Source organism: Polyodon spathula, chromosome 23 (assembly GCF_017654505.1).
Source record: "Polyodon spathula isolate WHYD16114869_AA chromosome 23, ASM1765450v1, whole genome shotgun sequence".
Classification (NCBI taxonomy): Eukaryota; Metazoa; Chordata; class Actinopteri; order Acipenseriformes; family Polyodontidae; genus Polyodon; species Polyodon spathula.
Window position 1 is genome coordinate 8,806,147 of NC_054556.1, and position 14,864 is coordinate 8,821,010.

General features: G+C 36.6%; 1 pseudogene; it reads right to left on the reverse strand.

Annotated features, from left to right (window-relative positions):
- Positions 1–570: 570 nt before the first annotated feature.
- LOC121298398 lies at positions 571–7,609 on the reverse strand (annotated as a pseudogene).
- Between the last annotated feature and the right edge of the window lie 7,255 nt (positions 7,610–14,864).

Below are 14,864 nucleotides of genomic sequence, written 5' to 3' on the forward strand. Positions count from 1 at the left end.
GGAAGTGGAGGCTCTAGTTTCTCTGTGGGCAGCTAGAAGTGTTCAGGAAAATCTGGAGTCAGAAATGTGAAAGTTTATGCCCGAATTTCTGACGATTTGAAGCAAATGGACATAAACCGCGGGTATGGTACAATTAACACTCAAAAACACAACATTTTACCAAATTTCTCATTTTTGACCTTGATTATATTAATGTAAAGAAAACAATGCAGAAAATAAAACAATTCTAAACGTATTTACAAAAATATAGTAAAACAAAATACAGCTGTACCACACGTACAAAATCCAGCTGTGCCACACATACAAAATCCAGCTGTGCCACACATACAAAATCCAGCTGTGCACACATACAAAATCCAGCTCTCGTTGCACGTGCGCAGCTAATTTTATTTTATTTTTTTTAAAGCATCAAAACAATAACCAACTCTAATTAAGACATTCTTAAATATATTTACAAAATATAGCGATACAAGACACAGCTGTACTGTTGGTCTATTCATTTTTAAACAGCATTTGTTTGCGTGCCTTATTGCAATAATTAAAAACAACTGTCTTTCGTTGCGTGTGACGTCAGTAGCACGGCTTGGATCTTCAGTGGAAAAACAACCCAGGCTGTCCTTAACCACACTGTGAGGGCTCGGTACAGCCCGGGCGCAGCTTGCTTGTAAAGTGGAAAAGAGGTAATATAGTATATTTGTGGGCCACTGTTGTAATCTGATTAAAAACATCTGAACAACAGTTAGAAGTAATATACAAATGCAGTCCATCTGCATTCAAATCAACAGCCAAAACAAAACATGCACAGCTAAAACAAAACGCACACATATTTCTTTTAAACCCTGACCTACTAAAATATAAACCATCATTTTTAATCTTTGTAATAACATACCCAGGTTACAATTGAGCAGATCCAACAGAAACAATTACAGGAACTAGACAAGCTTGTGACATCCGTTTAGGTTCCCCTGGGTAATAACACTTGACAATTACAATTAAATTGCAAATATGAAGAAAAATGAAAACCTAAATTAGTCACCACTGACATGTAGAACATTTTGCAAATAACAAGTTAGCTTAACAAAACATTTCTTGTCCTTGAGTTAGCAACAGCGCCTTTCCTATCTCTGGTCTGCAGACATGGCCCATTTCCTTCAAACAAGAGGGATACAGATTCCAGTTCTTCTTTTTATAACCTATTCTTGAGAAACAAAAAACCCAGTCAGGCTGTACTTGTATGCAATTTCTTTCATTATTACTGAACCACAACACGCTCCGCCACATTTATTTACAAATCAACACTCTGATCAGCTCACGAGACACTACCAGCAACGACTGTGCACGGAACACATACAACACTGTGTACAAAAACTCTGGTGGGATCTACAATCTCTGAACTAATCTTCTCTGTTCAATAATAAACTAACGTTGCTGATGAGGTTGATGATGGCAGATAAACAGTTAGGGCTGATATGTGACAGGCAGATATGTGACAGGCTACTGTACTTAGTTAAGGGTATAGTACAAAGCTAAATGAATGATCATGGAAAGTAAAGTATTCTCTTAAGATAATGTAAAATACTATTTTGGACTGCAAAACATGCTTTTTCTGTTCAGCCAAGAAAGGCTATACTTTAAAAGGAAATCAAGAATGGTATAACATGGAGAAAAAAAGACTAAAGCCTATGCCACATACTGCTTATGCTCATGCAATTACAACGAGTAAATATTGAAACAAAGTAGAATGATTATAGGTACCCATACTGTATAATATCATATGGAAGTTAAAGGCAACTAGAGAAAAAAAAAACAATATTAAAGATGATTTTTGCTGCATGTACTATTTTGCATGATGACCAAACAATGGATGGCACTGCAATTAGTGTATCATGAGAAAACCAAAAACTTAAATATATTAAAACACAGTACATATCTTCTGACGTAACAGGCAATACAAGGTACAACTAAAAAAAATAAAACACCACACAAAAGCACTGGCATACCTTTTTCCATCTGTTACGATGATATCAGCAGAGCCAGTCCTCATAGGAAGTTTACATAGGTCCCATTGTACCGTATCTATAGGAAGTCCACAAGCTGTGCTAAAAGGTAAAGAAAATTGTCAAAACCCTACAACTTGCAAAAAAGCAAAATACCATGCAATTTAAATGCCAATCAAACTTTTTCACTTTTTTATTGTTAAAGTATTCTGCAACACACAAACCCTTAGTTTTCTGCAGCCTTTCAGAGTTTCCACACAACTTCAGGTACATATTAAAGTCATAAAATACAATTCAAAAACAAAGTTTCATAATAAAAACAAATGAAAAAAGTGAGGGCTTTAGGAAAGCGCTGGGATGGAAATAAGACTCCTATTGCATAGCAGTTTCACCTATTCCAGGTCTTACTATGAGCTTAATTAGCCACAGTGTCTACGTAACAAGCTCAGGTGAGTCTCATTAAACTCATAGTAAAACCAGCAATGGATCCAACTGCTATGCAATGGGAGTCTTTCCCATCCCTGCACCTGTAAGTATGACAAAGGAGCTTAGAAAGTGAGGTTCAGACAGTATGACAGAAACCACACTCAATGTGAAGTCAATTTCAGAATCTCAAAAGCAGAACCAGAAATAAAGCAAAAAGTGCATCATCTTACCTTTCTTTTTTCTGCCTTTTATTGTGTATGTGATTGATGTTATTGATTGTCCGGTTTATTGCTAGTTCATTGTTATCCCCAGCCAAGCAGTAAGAACACGGTCACTCCATAGCTCCCTAATAAAGATAATCAATTTAATAAATCATACATCAGTTTTAATTTAAATAAAATACATTTAATTAAAACAAAAACACACCATAGTGCAGATTTTTTATGGATAAATTTAAGTTTGTACTGGGAAAAAAAAAACAACTTTACATTTAATTATTCTTTCAGAATTCTGCAAGAATTTCATTTTGAATTAGCTGACAAATGTACATTTACTACCACATTACCAAAATTAAAAAAAAAAAAAAAAAAAAGAAGAAATAATCAGGTATAAAGTAAACACTCATTTCAAAATAAGTGATTTGGCTTGGCAACAGGCAGTTGTCACTATGGACCCCTGTGATGCCTTCTTATCCATAATGTAGTGGGTCGTGCCATCGCAGAACAGGAGGATCTGGAATCTCAATGGCGGTGAATGAAAGAAAGATTCCACTTGTAATATACAGCTGTACGCCTTTAGCAGTCATTACATTTAGCTTATAAACAGGCACTGTAAATGATATCAAATTAAAGGGACACAAAAAGAGTTTACTGTCAAAAGATAGATATTGGATAAAGTACAAATAAATCTTACTTTTAAAGGTATAGCTCCAGTTCCACACATAGGATCGATTACAATATCTGATGGCTGGGGTTTACAGAACCTGTATTACAGAAAAAGATGTATTACAAAAAAAACTGTATGATTGTTGCTTAAGAATTTACAAGTTGTGAAATGGAAGAGGCAAACAGTGCTATGGCTACAGTCCATGTATTATGCAAGATTCCAGCAAAGCACTTGGCAATGTACCTGAATATAGATGTATAGCACCATCTATCTTGAGACCCACTGTGGGCTTATGGTCCAAACTGCTGCGCACTAAACACAACCCATTACACTGGAGGGAAACCAAGACTGCGTCATGTGTAACAATGGTGAACTAATCTGTATTTAGAAAAGACCTTTTATGGTTAAATAAGCTGACAAGTGGAAACACTAAATTGCAGCACAGAATGAAAATGTCAGGCAAAACCTTTCAAGCAAATTAAGACAGTAATGAAATTCTTCCATTATCTAAACATTTTCCAATTCCATTAAATAAACGAACAAGTAAACACATGAAAGTTAAAATGACTATGCCAGTGGTTCCTGAAATGTACCTCACAACGTTTGTTTTGCCCATTCTCTTACCTGAGCATTCCATAAGCAAGCGTGGATCGCAGGGTTGTCAGCCTGAAGTGGGTGATATTTCTTTTGTGAAGACTCTCCTCAGTAAGTGCTATAGCAACCACAACCTCATTGCCATGAATGTTTAGCAAAACCTGAATGAAAGCACAATAAAAGCACAAACAAAAGGGGAATTATGCACTTTTAATAAACTCTTTAAACTGCAGTAATATTTTAACACTTATAAGACATGCGCTGCCCTGTCAAAACTAGGCACCCTGGTAGTTTGGCAACATCACACAGCTATAACAGCACTCACTTGATTAAAGTCTGAAATAGGACCGTGGACCATGTTGTACATTAGATACAGAACTGAGCCTTGGATTAATCATCTCAGTTAGACCTACTGAAGCAAAACTGATATTATGCAACTGGAAGCATCTGAACCAGAAGCATCAGTGAGTGTTACTGTACAATTCTAAATGTTTTAGATCACAGCTGGATCACCTGTATTACCGCTCCAGTAATTTGCAAATGAAGAATGCCTTAGACCTGACAATATAAAGAACACATTCATACCTCAATGTCAAATTTAGTCACATCTGGCTTCCATATTCCCATATTTGGACATGCACGTGAACATGTTGTGATTAATTGCTTGTTGTTTGGTAACCTTAAATCAGAATTTAAAACCCAATATATTAATAGAAAGGTCTGAAGTAGCTGTTTCCAATGATATAATTTGTAACTAGTGGAATATAAAAAAAAATAATATGTAAGCCACGCCCCCATAAAAAAAAAAAGCAAATAAAAATATATATATATATTTTTTTTTTTTTTAATTAACTGCTAATATCGACCATTTCCCAAGTTAGATAGAAAAAAATTATCTGGATAATACGGTTGCGCAATTTTATGAGGATTTCAAATAAAAACAGTGTTCAAATATGTTTTACCGTTGACAAGCTACAAGGGTTTGTCCAAACCAGTCTGTATGTAAAAATTCCCCAAACAGCGCCATCTTATGGAAGTTGGCCGGACTAAGCAAAAATGTCGTCTTTTCACACCTTTTACACCGAACACATACAAATACATACATCATATGTCAAGTCTATAATGTAATAATACATCAAGCACAGCTTACCTTGTTGTCTTTAATCTGGTAATCTGAAAACTCCTCAAAAAAATTATCCACTGACTGCAGACAATAAACCTGAGCAAAATAAAATATGAGATATTTAGAAAAATGTACCTATACTTAATATAACCAGAGTAAAAGTAACCGTTACTATGCATAGCTGTGAAATAATATCTCGATAGCTTCTCAAACTCAGATCATTAAATGAAACAGAAAGATAGATGCACATTGTACTTTTGAATACCGCGTGGAATGTTTTGAAGCAGATTTGTTTGAAATGTTTAAAAATGGTTCAGTAAAACATGAAAGTATTTGGAAAATATAAAAACTACATTATTAGTAATGTCAAACAGATATGCACTTACTAATATGCAATCGTAACACAACACAAACCCCATAATGATAAGATTTTTTTAGTTTATTTCAAAGTATATTCTTCCACGGTATTTGCTGATGGTAGATTCTAAGCAGTTTTTCCTTCACCACTTCTGCTGCGGTGTGCTCATATCCTGTAGGCACAATTGCGTCAATTTAACAGTCACCGAGTACCTGACAGTTTGGTCTTCTGCGTTTGTCCCTGAGGTATCTACGACCAGTACTTCACCACCAGTCTCTGGGCTTTTCTTAGCCAAGTGTCCACTGCATTCTTTATTTGCTTCTGACATGCTTCAAGGTTCCTAAAAATAAAATAAAAACACGATCTTTGCATGAAAGCGTCAAGTTTGAATACGAATAGTTTGCAAATAATCCATGAATCCACTCACCACCCAGATTACTTGTATCGAACTCTAAAGTAATATGAAGTCATTATTGAAATAACATGACTCGGGATAATGGTGCTGGGAGTTCCCCAAGTGCATTGCTGTACAGTGCAGATAGTAGAAACTAGTATTTTCAACATGTTCATATAGTTACTTATTGTTCGATTTAAACGACGACTTTTGAACACGTGACCTATTTCTAATTTATGTTTACGATTTTTAAATAACTACAGTAGTTATATATAGATTTAAAAAAAAAAAACATAATACACTTTATTTTAGCCCTGGAGTGTGAAACCATTACTTCCGGTAATAACAACACACACGCACACACACACACACACACACACACACACATATAGAGATAAAAACAGAGAATTAACAGTATTATTTTAATTTTGGTGCATATGTGAAAATTAGTTTATCGGTATTTATTGCTTTAAACAGAAAGTTACTGATTAAAATGATCTGTTTGTCTTTAGTTTATACCGGAAGCATGTTTTCTCTATGCAGTATATGAAAGTGAACGCTAGAAGGAGTAGACGACCACTTAATAGTGCCCCATCAGCTTTCCATCAAGTGTCCCACTTTTTGCAGGACTATTTATTTTGTAATAGTTTTTAAATTGTTTTTTAAAGTTAAGAGTTAGGTGTACTTTTAGATATTCGATGCCTTTAGTTATTGGTTGGGACAGATTAAGGTGGTTTGGTATCTAAAGCTTGAAAACTCAAAACTCGGTGTAGATAACATCTGTGTATAAGGTAATTCCAACACCAAAAACTAAAAATAACAAAACTCAGACAATTTGTATTTTTAAAAATAATGGATCATATGCATAGATATTGTAAAATCCCATCACCCCCGAGTTTGCTACAAGTCAGTCATCATAACAACTTCTGGGGCTCTGTGATCTCGGAAACAGGTTGGATACATTCTACATATCAAAGGTCATTTCTGCATCTGACTCACAATGTGTAATGTATAACCCTAACTATAACCCTAAGAGTACATTTAATGCAAGATTGTCTTCAAGTGTAATCTCTAATGGCCCCATATCTATGGTCATTTATATCTAAAAGTAGTATTTTTAGATCAGTAGTAATATATTATTTGAAACATTTCAAATACATATGGTACCATGCAAGGTTATCAGATTTTCTGAAATGGTTTATCATAAATGGAGTCCAAACAATGCAGTCTAATGCAGGTTTTAATTATGCATTCATAAATTCCACCATGCTGTTTTTTTTTTCTATCAAGGAACCTAGCACACAGTTCAGAGTTTATCCCAGCTCAGTTCTTCACATGAAAGTGCTTTCATCTATTAAACATTCACTAAGAGCAGTCTCCTGCATTAGGAACTGCACTGGGAGGGTGAGAACCAGGAATCTAAGCTTCAGGTTCAGCCGGAGCTGTAAGGCGTGGCCTGGAAGAGCATGGGTTTCTGGAGCAGAAGCAATGGCAGATGGCAGTTTTTACATTACTTCTTTTACCCAATAACTGTAAACTTCAAGTATTCTTTATAAATAATTAGATAATTAATCCAGAAATCACATTTTAGCCCAGCACTATTCATATGTACTTTGTTCATGTCTATTACACAATGTGTCAATGCATGGACAACTGAGATAAAAACTGGTATTAATCCCTGATAACCTGCCTCATCACCAGAACCTGCAAATAATATCCCCATGTACCACTAGGAGAACAAAGGGGATGCAAATAACTCTTTTAAAGGAAGTCACACAAGTAATTTGTCTCTGACTCATTATTTCCTCCTCCTCAAAATAAACTCCATACATTCTGGTAATTACTATTCAATAAAAATTATAGTATCTCACAATTCTTGACGTGTATCCCCCTTCAGTCAAATTTTTTATATATATTTTTTATAACATTTAAAACAATTTGTGTGAACTCTATGGAATTGCCCTGTCATAACTTTGAAAAGAAACTAAAAAAACAAAATATGTATGCATTATAAAATTGATACATGCTGTAGCAAGCTACAATTATGCACACTGCGACTGAAGGGGATATTGCAACCAGCTTCTTTCTCAAACCAGTGGTCTTATTGACCAACTTAGCCATCAAGACAGTCTTCCAGTTGTCCTGGAATGGAAACGTTTGCATAATGTGGGCTTCAGTACAAGAGGGTTTTGTGTATGTCAAAAAACCCTAGGCTACTTTCATCTAACAATATCAACATTCAAGATTAACAAAGCACACAAACCGGATAGTTCATGTTAGAAATGTGTAAATATCTGTAAAATAAATGAATACATTTTTTTTTTTAAATGATTACAGTCTGCAGTATATCTGGAGTCTGATTAAATGAATTGGAACCATTTTATTTTTAATCCATTGCAGAGGAAGATAACCCGCTCATCCTACAGTATGTGCTCATTATAATAATGTAACATGCAGCAGAACAAACAGCTCATTTTAGTTACAAATGTAACAAACTCATGTTTAATAAATGTGACAGGCAGAAAATAATTATTCTTTTAAATAGGAAAATGCACAGACATATTAAGTAACCTGATTACACCATTGGTTTACTGAAGGCATACAAAAAAATTGAAAGTGCAATAAAATTGAAACTTCTTATGCAAAATAAATCCCACTTATCCAGCCCACAGGCTTCTATTGGAAGATTACAATATAATTCATGTAAAATATTGCTTGAAGGCACAGTTGTTGCACTCCATAAGCCTGACCCAATTGAGCAGGCAGAATGATGTGCACAGTTTGATTGGCTATTAGAACACATTTCAAAGACTTAAATATGATTTATAGTGAAAACTTCTTCTTGTTTCATATAATAAAACAGTAAACCAAAGCTTTTTTTTTTTTTTTTAACACAATCAAAGTAATGCAGGACTGTTTATAATAAACATAATGCAAATATAAAATAATAAAAAATAAAAACTTTCATTTTAAACTCTATTGACATTGCAGCCATAAGTGTACTCTGGCAATTTGAAAATAATCCAATTTGGCTAAATTAGAGTTTCGCAAATCAAACCTTGACAGTTATAAAACTTCATTAACATCTCTGTTTTTAAACTTTGCAAACTCATGATACGCTAAGCCAGGATTTAAGCCTTTTCATTTCTAATAAAGCAAATTGGAATAGATTACACCGTGTAACAATTTTTTTTTTTTTTTTTTTTTGGTTCCTGGGTAGTAAGTGTATTTTCTAATTGCTTATGCCTCAGAAGTATAGAAAATGGCTATTATTCCCAGCAACAAACTTTGCTTTTGTGACCAGGACAATGATGTTTTGAAATTTACCTATTTTTCAGAACATTCCAGATAGATTCAGTGCTGAGTAAATTTGGAGTAACTTCTAGAACTTTCTAGAACTTTCCAGTAATATAAATAGTAGTATAAATACAGGGGCCTTAAGCCCACCAGTTCAGTTTAGTTCCAGCTGCCTAAGTGGATACATATCTGCATTTTTCTGGGATGGCATCAAGAGGCTGCAAGCATCCGGCAGACACATTTTGCTATGTCTGTGGCCAATTTATCAAGACAAGAGCGAAAAAGTACTCAGTGGAAGCATCTGCTAAGATGTGTGAGGCCTACAAGGCATATTTCGGCATGCCTGTCGGGGATCAAGACAAACCCTGGGCACCTCATTTCACCTGCGAGCACTGCGAAAAAACTCTGAAAGGTAAGATGGACAATTGTTGCTCGGAATTTTATGTTATAAAATTTGTTAAAATTTTTTAAATTGTAAAAGTTTTTAACTTTAAAACGTTTTACAATTTTCAATGTTATTGAAAAAATATATCATATATGAAAAATGTTGCGAGAATCTCTTACACATTAGTCATGGGTGAAAAAAAATTATTTTTGTAGGATGGTACAGAGGGGAAAAGAGAGCCATGAAGTTCGCTATCCCAAGACCCACTGACCACTCAAGCAACTGCTACTTCTGCATGGTGGACCCTTCCAAATGTCGGACTGGCAAGAATGCACCTGCTATCACGTATCCGGACCTTCCTTCATCCATCACCCCGGTGCCACACTGCCATGAGCTCCCCGTACCCACTCCTCCGGAGAGAGAGCAGCCATCTTTAGAAGAGAGCAGCAAGTCAGAGAGCAAGGAAGACGTTGTAGATCCAGATGACAATTTCAGAGGTGGAGCTGAGGAGAGAAACCCATACTACACCAACCAAAAAGACCTCAATGACTTGATTAGAGATCTTGGTCTCACCAAGTCCAATGCCGAGCTTTTGACGTCTAGGCTCAAGCAATGGATCTTGTTGGATGAAAGTGTGCAAGTCGCAAATCAGAGGAAGCGTCACCAACCTTTTTCCAGCTTCTTCACCCGTCAAGATGGGCTCTGCTTCTGCTACAATGTGACCAGACTGTTCGAGGCAATCAGAATCGCCTGTAACCAGAATGAGTGGAGCCTCTTCATTGACAGCTCATCCAGGAGCCTCAAAGCCATGCTGCTCCATAATGGTAACAAGTACCCGTCTCTTCCCCTGGCTCACTAGGTGCACCTCAAAGAGGATTACAACAGCATCAAGACCTTGCTGGACGCCTTGAAGTATGATGAGTATGGCTGGGAGGTCATAGGAGACTTCAAAATGGTGGTATTCCTGATGGGTCTCCAAGGTGGTTTTACCAAGTTTCCCTGCTATCTTTGCCTTTGGGACAGCAGGGACACCAAGGCACACTACCACAGGCGGGACTGGCCACAGCGGACCGAGTTCTCTGTGGGGAGGAACAACGTCAAGTGGGAGCCACTGATGGACCCCCGGAAGGTTCTGATGCCACCACTGCACATCAAATTGGGCCTTATGAAACAATTTGTCAGAGCTCTAGATAAGGAGTCGGCAGCCTTCAAGTACCTTCAAGACTTCTTCCCTAAGCTGTCTGAAGCAAAGGTCAAAGTCGGTGTCTTCATCGGACCACAGATAAAGAAGATCCTGGAGTGCAATGAATTCCCCAGGAAGCTCGCTAGTAAGGAGAAAGCAACTTGGAACAGCTTTGTCGCAGTGGTTCGGGGCTTCCTGGGCAATCACAAGGCCGAAAACTATGTGGAGCTGGTTGAGACTCTGGTGAAGAACTACGGCACAAGGGGCTGTAGGATGTCCCTCAAAGTCCATATCCTTGATGCTCATCTTGATAAATTCAAGGAGAACATGGGACCATACTCAGAGGTGCAAGGCGAGCGCTTCCACCAGGATATACTGGACTTTGAATGCCGCTACCGAGGACAGTATAACGAGAACATGATGGGAGACTACATTTGGGGGCTGATTTGTGAAAGTGATTTACAGTATAATCGTAAATCTCGAAAAACTACTCACTTCTAAGTCTTTTGTAGTCATTTTTGTATTACTGTAGTATAAATACATGTTAATTTGGATTCATATGTTGTTTTTTTCTGACTTTATGTGAACGAAAAGACACAAATTCGCCCGTTTTCTCATTGGAAATAGGTCAATTTCAAAAAATTAAAAAATTTTCAAAATATCACTGTCCTGTCACAAAAGCAAAGTTTGTGGGGAATTATAGCCATTTTCTATACTTTTGAGGCATAAGCAATTAGGGAATAACACTTACTACCCAGGAACAAAAATTGTGTTACATGTGTAATGAGAGATTTACAAGAATTCCACAGTTTTCACAACCAAGTCGATTTTTATTCCTGAAAAATGAAAAGAAGTGTATGCCCATTAATTAAGATTAGTGCTATGCTTGGACTACTTAACTGAGTTGTTAATAAGGGTCTGTGAAACCTGACATCAATGTAACAGTATATTTGAAAATAATATATGTTATACAATTTGTTTTTTTCTGGTAGATTTTGGTTGTTGTCTCGTGTGGTTTTGGTTTTGTAAAAAGCCATAAGGCCTACGGTTGAACTGCGCACCACCTGCAACCTGCTTTCTTATTGATTTCCAAAAGGAGGTAATACGGTGTCAATAGTTTTATGCTTTGTCTGAAAATCCATAGCAATCTACAGAGTTGACATGACATATTGTATGCTGTATAAAGGACTGTAAAATCTATCAGAAACCAAATCAAGTCTACTGTTACATAGAATAAAGTTGGTTTTACTTCCGAATTCATGATGCTTGCTTACAATAGGGCTTTCATGTGTACAAAGAGATAAGAGTCTTCAGAATGGATCCAATCTGAAACCACAAGGTTTGTATAACTAAGCTCTATTGTCTTCATGTACACGTGACATGCGCTCCAGTTACAGCTGTTCTTTGACAAGTGCCATAGCTTTGTGGTGCAACTGCGCTGGGTGTGATTTGATCTGTCGTTCTGTGGCAGTGCCAGTGAACTGAGCAGATAGCAGGATTTAAAATCCCAATAAAAGTGAATGGCAGATCTATAGCACTTATACAAGGGAAGATTATATACTGCAGATCTGTACATACAAATAATGAACGATTACCTGCAATACAACAGCATTTTTTGTTTTATTTATTTCATATGGTCCAAAGCTGCAAGTTACTGTAGTTCTTGTGAACATCCCAAGGTCCTCTATCAGCCAGTTCAGTACAATCTCAAAGCTGGTTGGGGGTTGGGGGGGCCTAAACCTTTTTGGTCACATGACTTGTATCTGGAGTCCAGATGTTTGTTGCTCTCAGCTGAAACAGCCCTTTGAGCAGCCAGTGTGATCTATAGCCCATGACTCACACTCCCTCGTGTTTATTCTAAACCCTGGCGGCCGCTTATGCCAATGGTTGCCAGACACCACCCATGTGTTCTGACTCTTGACTTCACGCTTGTACAGAAACCCTTATCGGACTTTCTCTCTCTCTCTCTCTCTCTCTCTGAAGTGCCTTCTGTGTTTAATAACTGCTGTTATGTTTATAATTACAAAAACAGCTAGCCAGTGTTGTAAATTATTTTTGGCAGGGACACAAAGTTCACAAAGTATTATTTTCTTCCAAAAGAAACTGCTATCCTGTTGTTATTTTGGGGGCACTGGTGTTTCTATTTTCCACAAAGCATAATGATCTCCCTTAGACTGTATTTAACATACTGTACTATATTAATTTATATTAAAAACACCATATGCTGTTAGTATATGGAAGTATATAATACATACTACTATTAAAGTTTTGGGGTAATATTGAGTTCAAAGCCGGGTACTACAGTCCTCGATCAAGTGTAATCATTTTAATACACTGCTCTGCTTTTCATAAGCATTAACAACTTTCTTGCCAATCCCTCAGAATTTGCACTGTAGATTCACTTCCTGTGCAGTATTGGGGTGCCATCTGACACCATTTAAAGAGGTTTGGAGTTTCATGCAGGGTCGTAATACCTGGAGTATAGTGTGTGCAGAAATTAGAATCCTGCTGCACCCAGGACTCTGTATGTAAAGTGGAGAGAAATAACACCGGTTTGCTGTTTTAGAACCAACCAATTCCACTCTGCAGTGGGGAAGCTTGGAGCTGGATTTTGAAATACAGTAGTGTGTAGCTTATTTGAAACAAAAACTGTACTGCTAATGGTATGTAATGCCTTGATGGTATAGTTGTCTGCATTATCTAGGTGGTATCTATTTAATGCAAAGCACAACACTGAACTGCTTTTAAAAGATTCACAGACTTATTTGAATAATAGTGGGGAATCTTTGATTCATTGTATCTTGTCTCAGGGCTATGGTGAGGGGAATGCTGAGAAGCTTTACTGTTCTTAGAGAAATGGGTCACTGCTTTAAACAACATGTCATGTATCATTGGGAATCCCACTCCAAGTAAGAACACTATAAATACATTTTTGAAGATTTGAGTTTAAACATAGAAAACAACAATCTAACTGCCTGCTTTTTTGTCAGCGGTGTAAACTTCCTGGCCACACATATTGCAAAAGAACCAATCAATGCTGTTATTGGTTTATTCATTTGCCACTTCTGTTGTTCTGCCTCAGCTTCCTCCAGAGGAACTGTTCTGAAGAGGCGTTCAACTCAATATGACGTTCATTTCCAAGGGTTATGGTTGCAAACAGTCATTTAATATCCAAACTGAACTCTGCCCATGGCCCCCCTCCTTCTTCAGAAACATTGCCAGCAGAGACAACATAATACACCCATCATTGATCAAAAGAAGAAGTCACAATTAAATGTCACGTCAGGTGATCTTAGGTGAATAGAACAGTCAAGCTTTGTTGAGACTATTTCTTTTAAAAGTAAATATTTAGATTAATGTAGATGTAGCTGACAGGATAATAAAAAAAAGTAATATTGTTCATTCCCATATTTTCAAATTTTGAATAAAACACAGGGTACAACAAACATGTTATTTCATATTAAAACACAAATAAGCATGTAAATAAAACTGCCATTATTTACAGTGAATATAATTACTTTTATATAGTAATTATAACTTTATTAGGTCTGAGCACTTTTTTTATTTTTTATGAAACCCTATCTACAAAAACTCCATATTCTACTAATAGGCATGAATAGAAGGATGCCTCAGAAATGTTTAGCTGAGGAGTTGTTTCGGGACTCTTCTTGTTATTTTTATTCGTCAATACAGCTCAGAACTTTAGTTCTCAGACTAGCAGCTCATTACCCTAAGCCTGGAGCTTCAATCATCCCTTCCAACAGTGCTGTATGTCAGGGAGAAATGGAGTTGGTCCTGGAACAGAGCATTCAGGTTTATTGTTCTTCTGTTACCCTCCCCTGTCCTCTGCAACACTGAAGGATCAACCACAACCTACATGGCACAGGTTAACTTGAGCCTCAGGTGGTTCTCTCCTTTACAAAGATCAGATTAAAAGTGATTACTATTACCAAGCAAAATAACTTATTGGATCCAATTCTTTATTTCTTTTAGATTTCTGTACTTGGAACAGATACATGCTAAAAGATTCAAAGTTCAATGATGAGACAAATTACTAATGATTAAAATAGATACAATTTGAAAGGAGCATGTTGTTGCAGAAGGCTAATTTTCCTCAAGGCCTAAAACAAATTCTATAAACAGCATGACATAAAACTTTAAGAGAAGATCTGGACATTTGCAGTGAAATCTGTATTTCACAATGGTTCAGCTCTCTGTCACT